The sequence below is a fragment of the Schistocerca gregaria genome, chromosome 1 (assembly GCF_023897955.1).
Source record: "Schistocerca gregaria isolate iqSchGreg1 chromosome 1, iqSchGreg1.2, whole genome shotgun sequence".
Lineage (NCBI taxonomy): Eukaryota > Metazoa > Arthropoda > Insecta > Orthoptera > Acrididae > Schistocerca > Schistocerca gregaria.
The window spans coordinates 731,522,816-731,536,309 of NC_064920.1; positions in this window are offsets into that span (position 1 = coordinate 731,522,816).

Here is a 13,494-nt window from a genome sequence, read left to right on the forward strand (position 1 = left end):
TTCGGCACTATATTCCTGAAGATACAAAGCTAGCACTTTTTGCTGATGATACAAGTATAGTAATGACACCCAACAACCAAGAATTGATTGAGAAAATTGTAAATAATGTTTTTCAGAAAGTTAATAAGTGGTTCCCTACAAATGGACTCTCACTAACTTTTGAGTGGACACAGTATACAGGATGGGTCACTAACTACTGCCACCATGAGTAACTCTGAAAATATGATAGGAGATGAAAAGTTTGTGGGACAAAAGTTGCAAGGGACAACAGAGGACATAATATGACATTGGTTTTTTGTTGCTAGATGGGGTCGCTTCAGAGATATAAACATCATTCTACTTTTTAAAAGACATGCTATAGTCTGGTACTTATTTTCTGATAGCGGCTATGGAGACGAATCCAATGATGTGTAACAGTAAAGTCTTTGAAGGTCAATGAAGGTCACAAAGGTGGCATGAATGTCCATTTACAGAAGGTGTTCAAAGTGATTACCACTGGTATCAATGCAGTGCTGCAATCTTCCTATCAAGAATTGAGTGGTATTCCTTATCACATCGGCACACATTCATGCTCTGACAAATCTCTCTCGAATATTTTCAGATGTAGTTGGAACATATTTATAAACAATGTCTTTTATGAATCCCGACAAGAAAAAATCCAGAGGCATCAAGTCTGGCATCCAATTCAAAGATTTGGGAATTATCTCTGCAATTCATTTCTAGCCATCAGCGAAAAATGTGCCGGACACCCATCGTGTTGATACCACATTCTCTTCCTTGTTCCTAAATGTATATCTTACAATAACAGATCTAATGTTTCTAGCAGGAATATGGTGTATTTCCTGCATTAAGATTTCCTTCGATGAACTAGGAGCCTATAATTCTGTCCTCCAGAATCCCACACCATACTTTCACAGATCATGGTTTTTGGTGTGTAACTTGCTGCAGCCAATATGGATTTTCAGTTGCCCAATAATACACATTATGCAAATTAACATTTCAATAGCTCATGAATTTAGCCTGTGTCAGTAAACAAAATCAAAACAATAAACGTGTCATCCCTTTGAATCTGAAAGTGAGCCCATCGGCGGAATTCAATGCGACATATACAATCCGTACCAGTTAATTCTTGGTGGAGACTGATATGCTAAGGATGATATTTCAGGCGATGCAGAACACGAACAACAGTACTCTGGCTCATTCTAGATTCCCTTGCGATTTGACATGAACTAACGCTAGGATCTTGAACAACAGCGGCAAGAGTAACAATTACCGTTTCCTTGTTAGTAGCTTTCCTTTTCCAGATGTTGTTGTTGTTGTTGTGGTCTTCAGTCCTGAGACTGGTTTGATACAGCTCTCCATGCTACTCTATCCTGTGCAAGCACCTTCATCTCCCAATACCCACTGCAACCTACATCCTTCTGAATCTGCGTAGTATAGTCATCTCTTGGTCTCCCTCTACGATTTTTACCCTCCACGCTGCCCTCCAATACTAAATTGGTGATACCTTGATGCCTCAGAACATGTCCTAACAACCGATCCCTTCTTCTAGTCAAGTTGTGCCACAAACTTCTCTTCTCCCCAATCCTATTCAACACTTCCTCATTAGTTATGTGATCTACCCATCTAATCTTCAGCATTCTTCTGTAGCACCACATTTCGAAAGCTTCTATTCTCTTCTTGTCCAAACTGCTTATCGTCCATGTTTCACTTCCATACATGGCTACACTCCATACAAATTCTTTCAGAAACGACTTCCTGACACTTAAATCTATACTCGATGTTAACAAATTTCTCTTCTTCAAAAACGCTTTCCTTGCCATTGCCAGTCTACTTTTTATATCGTCTCTACTTCGACCATCATCAGTTATTTTGCTCCCCAAATAGCAAAACTCCTTTACTACTTTAAGTGTCTCATTTCCTAATCTAATTCCCTCACTATCACCCGACTTAATTCGACTACATTCCATTATCCTCGTTTTGCTTTTGTTGATGTTCATCTTATATCCTCCTTTCAAGACACTATCCATTCCATTCAACTGCTCTTCCAAGTCCTTTGCCGTCTGTGACAGAATTACAATGTCATCGGCGAACTTCAAAGTTTTTACTTCTTCTCCATGAATTTCAATACCTACTCCAAATTTTTCTTTTGTTTCCTTTACTGCTTGCTCAATATACAGATTGAATAACATCGGGGAGAGGCTACAACCCTGTCTCACTCCCTTCACAACCACTGCTTCCCTTTCATGCCCCTCGACTCTTTTAACTGCCATCTGGTTTCTGTACAAATTGTAAATAGCCTTTCACTCCCTGTATTTTACCCCTGCCATCTTCAGAATTTGAAAGAGAGTATTCCAGTCAACATTGTCAAAAGCTTTCTCTAAGTCTACAAATGCTAGAAACTTAGGTTTGCCCTTCCTTAATCTAGCTTCTAAGATAAGTCGTAGGGTCAGTATTGCCTCACATGTTCCAACATTTCTACGGAATCCAAACTGATCTTCCCCGAGGTCGGATTCTACTAGTTTTTCCATTCATCTGTAAAGAATTCGCGTTAGTATTTTGCAGCTGTGACTTATTAAACTGACAGTTCGGTAATTTTCACATCTGTCAACACCTGCTTTCTTTGGGATTGGAATTATTATATTCTTCTTGAAGTCTGAGGGTATTTCTCCTGTTTCATACATCTTGCTCACCAGACTGTAGAGTTTTGTCAGGACTGGATCTCCCAAGGCTGTCAGTTGTTCCAATGGAATGTTTTCTACTCCGGGGGCCTTGTTTCGACTCAGGTCTTTCAGTGCTGTGTGAAACTCTTCACGCAGTATCATATCTCCCATTTCAGCTTCATCTACATCCTCTTCCATTTCCATAATATTGTCCTGAAGTACATCGCCCTTGTATAGACCCTCTATATACTCCTTCCACCTATCTGCTTTCCCTTCTTTGCTTAGAACTGGGTTTCCATCAGAGCTCTTGATGGTTATGCAAGTGGTTCTCTTATCTCCAAAGGTCTCTTTAATTTTCGTGTAGGCAGTATCTATCTTACCCCTAGTGAGATAAGCCTCTACATCCTTACATTTGTCCTCTAGCCATGCCTGCTTAGACATTTTGCACTTCCTGTCGATCTCATTTTTGAGACGTCTGTATTCCTTTTTGCCTGCTTCATTTACTGCATTTTTATATTTTCTCCTTTTATCAATTAAATTCAATATTTCTTCTGTTACCCAAGGATTGCTACTAGCCCTCGTCTTTTTACCTACTTGATCCTCTGCTGCCTTCACTACTTCATCCCTCAAAGCTATCCATTCTTCTTCTACTGTATTTCTTTCCCCTATTCCTGTCAATTGCTCCCTTATGCTCTCCCTGAAACTCTGTAAAACCTCTGGTTCTTTCAGTTTATCCAGGTCCCATCTCCTTAAATTTCCACCTTTTTGCAGTTTCTTCAGCTTTAATCTACAAGTCATAACCAATAGATTGTGGTCAGAGTCCACATCTGCCCCTGGAAATGTCTTAAAATTTAAAACCTGGTTCCTAAATCTCTGTCTTACCATTATATAATGTATCTGAAACCTGTCAGTATCTCCAGGCTTCGTCCATGTATACAGCCTTCTTTTATGATTCTTGAACCAAGTGTTACCTATGATTAAGTTGTGCTCTGTGCAAAATTCTACCAGGCGGCTTCCTCTTTCATTTCTTTACCCCAGTCCATATTCACCTACTACGTTTCCTTCTCTCCCTTTTCCTACTACCGTTTTCCAGTCACCCATGACTATCAAATTTTCATCTCCCTTCACTATCTGAATAATTTCTTTTATTTGATCATACATTTCTTCAATTTCTTCGTCATCTGCAGAGCTAGTTGGCATATAAACTTGTACTACTGTAGTAGGTGTGGGCTTCGTATCTATCTTGGCCACAATAATGCGTTCACTATGCTGTTTGTAGTAGCTTATCCGCATTCCTATTTTCCTATTCATTATTAAACCTACTCCTGCATTACCCCTATTTGATTTTGTGTTTATAACCCTGTAGTCACCTGACCAAAAGTCTGGTTCCTCCTGCCACCGAACTTCACTAATTCCCACTATATCTAACTTTAACCTATCCATTTCCCTTTTTAAATTTTCTAACCTACCTGCCCGATTAAGGGATCTGACATTCCACGCTCCGATCCATAGAATGCCAGTTTTCTTTCTCCTGATAACGACATCCTCTTGAGTAGTCCCTGCCTGGAGATCCGAATGGGGGACTATTTTACCTCCGGAATATTTTACCCATGAGGACGCCATCATCATTTAATCATACAGTAAAGCTGCATGCCCTCAGGAAAAATTACGGCCGTAGTTTCCCCTAGCTTTCAGCCATTCGCAGTACCAGCACAGCAAGGCCGTTTTGGTTATTGTTACAAGGCCAGATCATTCAATCATCCAGACTGTTGCCCCTGCAACTACTGAAAAGGCTGCTGCGCCTCTTCAGGAACCACACGTTTGTCTGGCCTCTCAACAGATACCCCTCCATTGTGGTTGAACCTACGGTACGGCTATCTCTATCGCTGAGGCACGCAAGCCTCCCCACCAATGGCAAGGTCCATGGTTCATGGGGAGGCCTTTTCTGGATATGTTTCTAATGTATTAAAGATCCAGTTGTTCTCAATTCATCATACACATATTTAAATGTGCGACATGTAGGGTGAGTACATTGAGGATATCTTCCAGTGTATAAGCCTCTCGCTCTCACTAAATATCGTTGGCATTCTCTGTAAATGGGAAGCATATCACTTTGTTCTTCAAAGGAAGCATCAGTCATATACCATTCGGGCCACCATGCGCTGTTGCCATTTTTCGGAGTGCACTCAGCCTCGTGATGCCAGTTGTGGAGCTACTCGACAAAATTTTCAGATACTATAACACTTTCAGAATTATTTTGGTGGCAATAGTTAGTGACTCACCCTGTATACAGTTCTGCCCAATAAACAGCGTAACACCTTTGATAAATATAGACTCTCAATAGATGTCTGTTACTAAGGCAGAAAATTCAAAATTTATGGGAATATGGATTGATGAGAAATCGAATTGGAAGAAAAACATTGGTGATCTGCTGAAACGTTTAGGTTCTGCTACTCATACTATTAGCACTCTGTCTTCAGGCCACAAGTGGCCCATCAGCACCATCCGACCGCCATGTTATCCTCAGCTGAGGATGGAGATAGGAGGGGCGTGTTGTCAGCACACCGCTCTCCCGGTCGTTGTGATGGTTTTCTGTGACCGGAGCCACTACTGTTCGGTTGAGTAGCTCCACAATTGGCATCACGTCGCTGAGTGGACTCTGAAAAATGGCAACAGCGCATGGTGGCCCGAATGGTCACCCATCCAAATGTCAGTCACGCCCGAGAGCGTTTAACTTTAGTGATCTAATGTGAACTGGTGTATCCACATCAGCTAGTCCGTTGCCCTCATGCCATTAGGGTTATTGCAAATTTTGGTGATAAACGTATCAGTAAATTAGCCTATTAAGCCTGTTTTCATTTACTGCTTTCATATGGTGTCATATATGAGGGTAATTCATCATTAAGAGAAAAAGTATTCATGGTACAGAAGTGTGTAACCAGGATAACACTTGGAGTCCACCCAAAATCATCATGCAGATATTTACTTCAGGAACACAGGATATTCACGGTACCTTCACAATACATGCATTTACTTATGAAATGTGTTATTAAGAATCCATCCCAATTCAGAAATAATAGCAAAGAGCATAGCTACAACAAGAAGAAAGGATAATCCTAACTATTCTGGGTTATATCTGACTCTGGTGCAGAAAGGGGTGAATTATGCTGTCACAAATGTCTTGGATCATCTACCTAATAGCATTAAAAGTCTGAATAATAACTCCTACTCAATAGACGAATTTTTAGATATGAAGTAGTAATTGTAAAACAAAAGGAAAAGGTGAATTTTTAGATATGAAGTAGAAAGAAAATTACATTGATTGGACACATTACACGTCATTATAAAATGTCATATTCATGGTTTATGGAACAAGTGTGTAGAAATCAGTCGAATCTAAAAACCGTAAATTCAACTAAATACTTAGGTATTACATTTACAACAAATTCAATTGGTTGGAACACATAGATAATGTTGTGGGGAAGGCTAATCAAAGACTGTGTTTAATTGGTAGGACACTTAGAAAATCTAACATACCTACTAAGGAGACTGCCTACACTACACTTGTTCATACTCTTTTAGAATACTGCTGCACGGTGTGGAATCCTTACCAGATAGGACTGACGGAGTACATCGAAAAAGTTCAAAGAAGGGCAGCGTATTTTGTATTATCGTCAAATATGGGCGAGAGTGTCACAGAAATGATATAGGATTTGGGCTGGACATCATTAAAAGAAAGGCATTTTTCGTTGCGACAGAATCTTCTCAAGGAATTCCAATCACCAGCTTTCTCCTCCAAATGCGAAAATCTTTTGTTGACACCAACCTACATAGGGAGGAACGATCACCACGATAATATAAGGGAAATCAGACTTCGTATGGAAAGATATAGGAGTTCATTCTTCACACGCACAATACGAGACTGGAATAATAGAGAGTTGTGAAAGTGGTTCGATGAACCCTCTTGCAGGTACTTAAATGTGATTTGCAGAGTATCCGTGTTGATATAGATGAAGATGTAATGTAATGTAGGTCCACTGATAGTGCCATGTTTGACAGCTTTACTAAACAAGGTTTTGCTAATAGGCAGGATCCTGTTGATATAGATAGATCACTAATGATTATAAAGTGAAAGGATAAAGAGCCATCATAACTAAAAAGCTATACTGATTTGCTAACTAAACGTTTTAGCCAAAGTTTAGGTGCATCTTCTCTGTGTCTGGTTGCAGGTGCACATGAAGTTTTTTAGTCTAAACCAGTGTCTGTATGGATTCAAAAGAGGGCAGATGCTATTGAAGGAGTTGTTGTACACACAGATTACATCCTAGTACTTGTGTCTGCAGACTCCAAGGCTAGACTTGAGGAAAAGACGAATGATTCAGTTAACAGAGCTCCTCAGATTGTAGAAAATTCGACAGCAAAGTATGCCATCATGCTCATGGTTGACATTGCATGTGCACTTTAAAATATTTGCTTGTCTACGATGTCTGCATGCCTCCAAGACCTTGGTGTCCCCAAATGGCTGTGTAAGAGCTTTGTATATTATTATAGTGAAAATAGCGTTCAGTGGCTTGTGGTGCAGAGCAAGTTGAAAAGGCTGCCAAAGGATGTCCTCAGGTTTCCGTAAGCGGTCCATTGACCTGGGCTCTTAGTAAGAAGCCTATTATATTTGTTAGATGGGGCAGATACTATTGAATGAGTTGTTGTATACACAGATGACTCCTAGTAGTTGTGTCTGGAGACTCCAAGGCAAGACTTGAGGAAAAGACGAACGATGTGCTTGCTCAGATGGAGCACTGGTGAAAGAGCAATAAATTGACTATAGCTGTTCATAAAGCAATTTACATATTTGGGCATTTTTCTTGGAGAGATTAGAAACTTTCTATAACATGTAAAATCTGCTACTCAGAAAGCAGCAAAAATTAGCCATGACATTGCCTTTCCTGGCACTGACTATAAATTACCAATCTATGCGGCGCAGACCTATCACGAATCTATCTTCAATGACATTGCCACCAGCGTCTTGGAGCATCGCCTTCAACTAGGCAGCTACATTACAATACCGTCACAAATTTAGTGGTACATACTTCTCAGGCTCATGGGTATCTTTTGCACAGCCCCTGTCGAGGGGGTTACTGGTGATTCTTGGAATATGTCTGATAGATATTGTGGTGCGTTGCAGCGCAGTGCAGTATTGGTTGGGGTATGGACATGTGAACATGTGTACAAGGTAACAGAAATTCATATTACTGGTAAAAGACAATTATGAGCCTGGAAGGTAGGTGAATGGCAGCTTGACTGGAATGCGAGAAGCACTGTAAGCTGGATTTACAATGTATTCCCAAGCATCAGTAACAGGTTTAAACTGCACAATGTTGTCCCTACTCAGGGCTGTGCACCTATTAAAAGATCACTTGAATCTTGCAGAACGTAGCAACACACCATTCTATGAATGTGGAATGGATCATTTCATTTTCAGGTAGCCCCCTCTTTAGATACAGAGTGACAACAATCAATTTGACTGTGATCTGCAAATAATTGTAAGTGAATAAAACTCGTGGACTACAGGTAATACAGAGCACTTAAAAGGTAACTGCTTAACGTTCAGTCTATAAGATCAAATCGGCGCTCTGAATACCAAAATAACATTTTAGATAATGGTGTGCTCATACAAATGTATTAAGAAAAGCTTTATAATACATAGATACATACATACACAGAGCAGAAAATTTTTGTTTTTAAAAAAAGGAGAGACAGAAAAAAAAGAATACTATGGACAAGTAGAGAGGTATGTGTGGACTCAGAACTGCTGAGGCATGCACATAACAGTCTGAGAAAAGAAAAACAGTGTAGCAACAATAGGTTTAGAAGACCTTATAGTTGTGGTTATTCTGCAAACCTCCAGTTATTCCGAGGCTATCAATAAGATGCCGAGAAATATAACCTGGAAGTTATTGACTTGGAACTTGAGTTATTTTCTTTTATTTTATTTTTTTAAAACTGATTCTTATTTTTAATTTTCTGTTTTATTTCTACATTAATATTACAATTGTTGCCATTAACACACACACACACACACACAAATATATATATATATATATATATATATATATATATATATATATATATATATTAGTGACTGTGTGTGTGATAAATGAATATGTACGAACTGTTTAGAGTTTCCAGATAAGAGGCTAAAATTCATGGCAATAAACTAAAATTGAAGTGAAAAATTGATCATAGTTTCATTGATTACCAAGGGATAGCAAGAGCTCTTAAATCAGCAGTTTCGAATCCAAACTGAGGGAGACCACATTCTTACAGGAAAAAAGTTATAAAGGAAGCAAGAACACTCAGTGATATTCCATATGACAATGTGGGACACTGACACTGAGCAAAGATTACAGACAGTCAAAGAAGATGAAAAGAAATGCATACCCTGAGATCAAAAACAACTGTAATCTTCACTTACATTCGATGAAGCTACTTCACATCCTTCCATAACTGCTAAATGGTGTACATAGACTGTGAACAAAATTAGTGTAACGTGAATAATTTTCATATTTCATCACACTTAGTGCAGACGTTTCAACAAAGAATTTCTGACATTCAAACTAACGAATTTAAATCTGTTAGTGGAAAAAATGTTGAAGACAAACGAAAATAATAAACGAATGTGTGCATGTGTACAATTGCTGGTGCTTAATTGTTTTTAAATCTAATGTAGTACGTCTTATAATTTGAGAAAAATGTGTGTAAATTATATTTATGTATTTTCTGGTGTAAATGAATTTTAATGAAGAATACAAGTCACTATAAAGTGGAGTTACTTTGCTCCACTTTTGAACAGTTTTTGAAATAAAACCACATAATGCATAGTAGTTTAGTTACAAGACTTATAAAAACGAGATTGTTGTTGTTGTTGTGGTCTACAGTCCAGAGACTGATTTCATACAGATCTCCATGCTACTCTATCCTGTACAAGCTGCTTCATCTCCCAGTACGTATTGTAGCCTACATCCTTCTGAATCTGCTTAGTGTATTCATCTCTAGGTCTCCCTCTACGATTTTTACCCTCCACGCTGCCCTCCAATACTAAATTGGTGAGTGATGCCGCAGAACATGTCCTAACAACCGATCCCTTCTTCTCGTCAAGTTGTGCCACAAACTTCTCTTCTCCCCAATTCTATTCAACACTTCCTCATTAGTTATGTGATCTACCCGTCTAATCTTCAGCATTCTTCTGTAGCACCCCATTTCGAAAGCTTCTATTCTCTTCTTGTCCAAACTGCTTATCGTCCATGTTTCACTTCCATACATGGCTACACTCCATACAAATTCTTTCAGAAACGACTTCCTGACACTTAAATCTATACTCGATGTTAACAAATTTCTCTTCTTCAAAAACGCTTTCCTTGCCATTGCCAGTCTACATTTATATCCTCTCTACTTCGACCATCATCAGTTATTTTGCTCCCCAAATAGCAAAACTCCTTTACTACTTTAAGTGTCTCATTTCCTAATCTAATTCCCTCATCATCACCCGATTTAGTTCGTCTACATTCCATTATCCTCGTTTTGCTTTTGTTGATGTTCATCTTACACCCTCCCTTCAAGGCACTGTCCATTCCGTTTACTGCTCTTCCAAGTCCTTTGCTGTCTCTGACAGAATTACAATGGCATCGACGAACCTCAAAGTTTTTATTTGGTCTCCACAGATTTCAATACCTCCTTCGAATTTTTCTTTGGTTTAATTTACTGCTTGCTCAATACATAGATTGAATAACATCAGGGAGAGGCTACAACCCTGTCTCACTCCCTTCCCAACCACTGCTTCCCTTTCATACCCCTCGACTCTTATATCTGCCATCTGGTTTCTGTACCAATTGTAAATAGCCTTTCGCTCCCAGTATTTTACTCCTGCCACTTTCAGAATTTGAAAGAGAATATTCCAGTCAACATTTTCATAAGCTTTCTTTAAGTCTACAAACGCTATAGACGCAGGCTTGCCTTTCCTTAATCTAGCTTCTAAAATAAATCGTAGGGTCAGCATTGAATCACATGTTCCACTATTTCTACGGAATCCAAACTGATCTTCCCCAAGGTCGGCTTCTGCCAGTTTTTCCATTCGTCTGTAAAAAAATCGCGTTAGTATTTCACAGCCACGACTTATTAAATTGATAGTTCGGTTATTTTCATATCTGTCAACACCTGCTTTTTTGGGATTGGATTAATTATATTCTTCTTGAAGTCTGAGGGTATTTCGCCTGTCTCATACGTTTTGCTCACCAGATAGTAGAGTTTTGTCAGGACTGGCCCTCTCAAGGCTGTCAGTAGTTCTAATGGAATGTTGTCTACTCTGGGGGCCTTGTTTCGACTTAGGTCTTCCAGTGCTGTGTGAAACTCTTCACGCACTATCATATCTCACATTTCATCTTCATCTACATCCTCTTCCATTTCCATAATATTGCCCTGAAGTACATCGCCCTTGTGTAGACACTGTATACACTCTTTCCACCTTTCTGCTTTCCCTTCTTAGCTGAGAACTGGGTTTCCATCTGAGATCTTGATATTCCTGCTAGTGGTTCACTTTTCTCCAAAAGTGTCTATAATTTTTCTGTAGGCAGTATCTATCTTACCCGTAGTGAGATAAGCTTCTACATCCTTACATTTGTCCTCTAGCCATGCCTGCTTAGACATTTTGCACTTCCTGTCGATCTCATTTTTGAGATGTTTGTATTCCTTTTTGCCTGCTTCATTTACTGATTTTTAAATTTTCTTCTTTAATCAATTAAATTCAATATTTCTTCTGTCACCCTAGGATTCATACTAGCCCCCATCTTTTTACCTACTTGATCCTCTGCTGTTTTCACTACTTCATCCCTCAAAGCTACCAATTCTTCTTCTACTGTATATCTTTCCCCCATTCTTTTCAATTGTTCCCTTATGTTCTCCCTGAAACTCTGTACAACCTCTGGTTTAGTCAGTTTATCCAGGTCCCATCTCAATAAATTCCCACCTTTTTGCAGCTTCTTCAATTTTAATCTACAGTTCATAACCAATAGATTGTGTTCAGAGTCCACATCTGCCCCTGAAAATGTCTTACAATTTAAAACCTGGTTCCTAAATCTCTGTCTTACCATTATATAACCTATCTGAAACCTGTCAGTATGTCCAGGCTCCTTCCAAGTATACAATCTTCTTTTATGATTCTTGAACCAAGTGTTAGCTATGATTAAGTTATGCTCTGTGCAAAATTCTACCAGGCAGCTTCCTCTTTCATTTCTCCCCCCTCCCCTCCAGTCCATATTCACCTACTACGTTCCCTTCTCTTCCTTTTCCTACTATCGAATTCCAGTCACCTATGACTATTAAATTTTCGTCTCCCTTCACTATCTGAATAATTTATTTTATCTCATCATATATTTTTTCAATTTCTTCGTCATCTGCAGAGGTAGTTGTCATATAAACTTGTACTACTGTAGTAGGCGTGGACTTCATGTCTATCTTGGCCACAATAATGCGTTCACTATGCTGTTTGTAGTAGCTTATCTGCACTCCTATTTTTTTATTCATTATTAAATCTACTCATGCATTACCCCTGTTTGATTTTGTATTTATAACCCTGTATTTACCTGACCAAAAGTATTGTTCCTCTTGCCACCGAACTTCGTTAATTCCCAGTATACCTAACTTAAACCTATCCATTTCCCTTTTTAAATTTTGTAACCTATCTGCCCGATTAAGGGACCTGACATTCTACACTCCGATCCGTAGAACGCCAGTTTCTTTCTCCTGATAACGACGTCGTTTGAGCAGTCCCCACCCGGAGATTCGTATGGAGGATTATTTTACCTCTGTAATATTTTACCCAAGAGGACGCCAACATCATTAAAGCCGCATGCCCTCAGGAAATATTACGGCTGTAGTTTCCCCTTGCTTTCAGCCGTTCGCATTACCAGCACAGCAAGGCCGTTTTGGTTAGTGTTACAAGCCAGATCAGTCAATCAACCAGACTGTTCCCCTGCAACTACTGAAAATTCTGCTGCGCCTCTTCAGGAACCACACGTTTGTCTGGCCTCTCAACCGACACCTCTCCGTTGTGGTTGCACCTACGGTACGGCTACCTGTAACGCTGAGGCACGCAAACCTCCCCACCAATGGCAAAGTCTATGGTTCATGAGACTGATCTATTCTAAAAGGATGTAAACTTATCTAGCAACATTCAAAGACACGAAAGATTTAGTTTTTATATTTTGTAGTGTTTTAAAATTGTAGCAAAGTAGCCCCTAGAAGGGGCTACTTTGCTCCATTTAATTCAGACCTTATTTTACGGCAGTTTGGGGCAATTTTATCTTCTGTAGAATATGTTGTGCTACCTTATAGGACCATGGTAAACTGACATATATGCACTTGGTATTAAAGGACAAAACAATAAAAATTAAGGATACTCCATTTTTTATATTTAATATGTCAAAGAAGTACCAACATGAATAACATTTAGTGTTTTTTTGTTTTGTGAAACAGCCAACAGCCTTGCTGCAGCAGTAACAACAGCTCCTGTCAAATCGATGAAGTTAAGTGCTGTAGGGCTTCGCTAGGTCTTGGATGGGTCACTCTCTAGGTCTGCTGAGTGCTGTTGGCAAACGGCTTGCATTCAGCCCTTTGTGAGGCCAATTAAGAAGTTACTTGAGTTAGAAGTAGCGGGTCTGGTCGCGAAGATAACATTGGCCAGGTGTGTGGTGTGCTGACCACATACTCCTCCATAACGAATCCAGTTATGGGTAAGGGCCGCGAGAATGACAGGGGGCCAGTTAGTCCTCTTGGACCT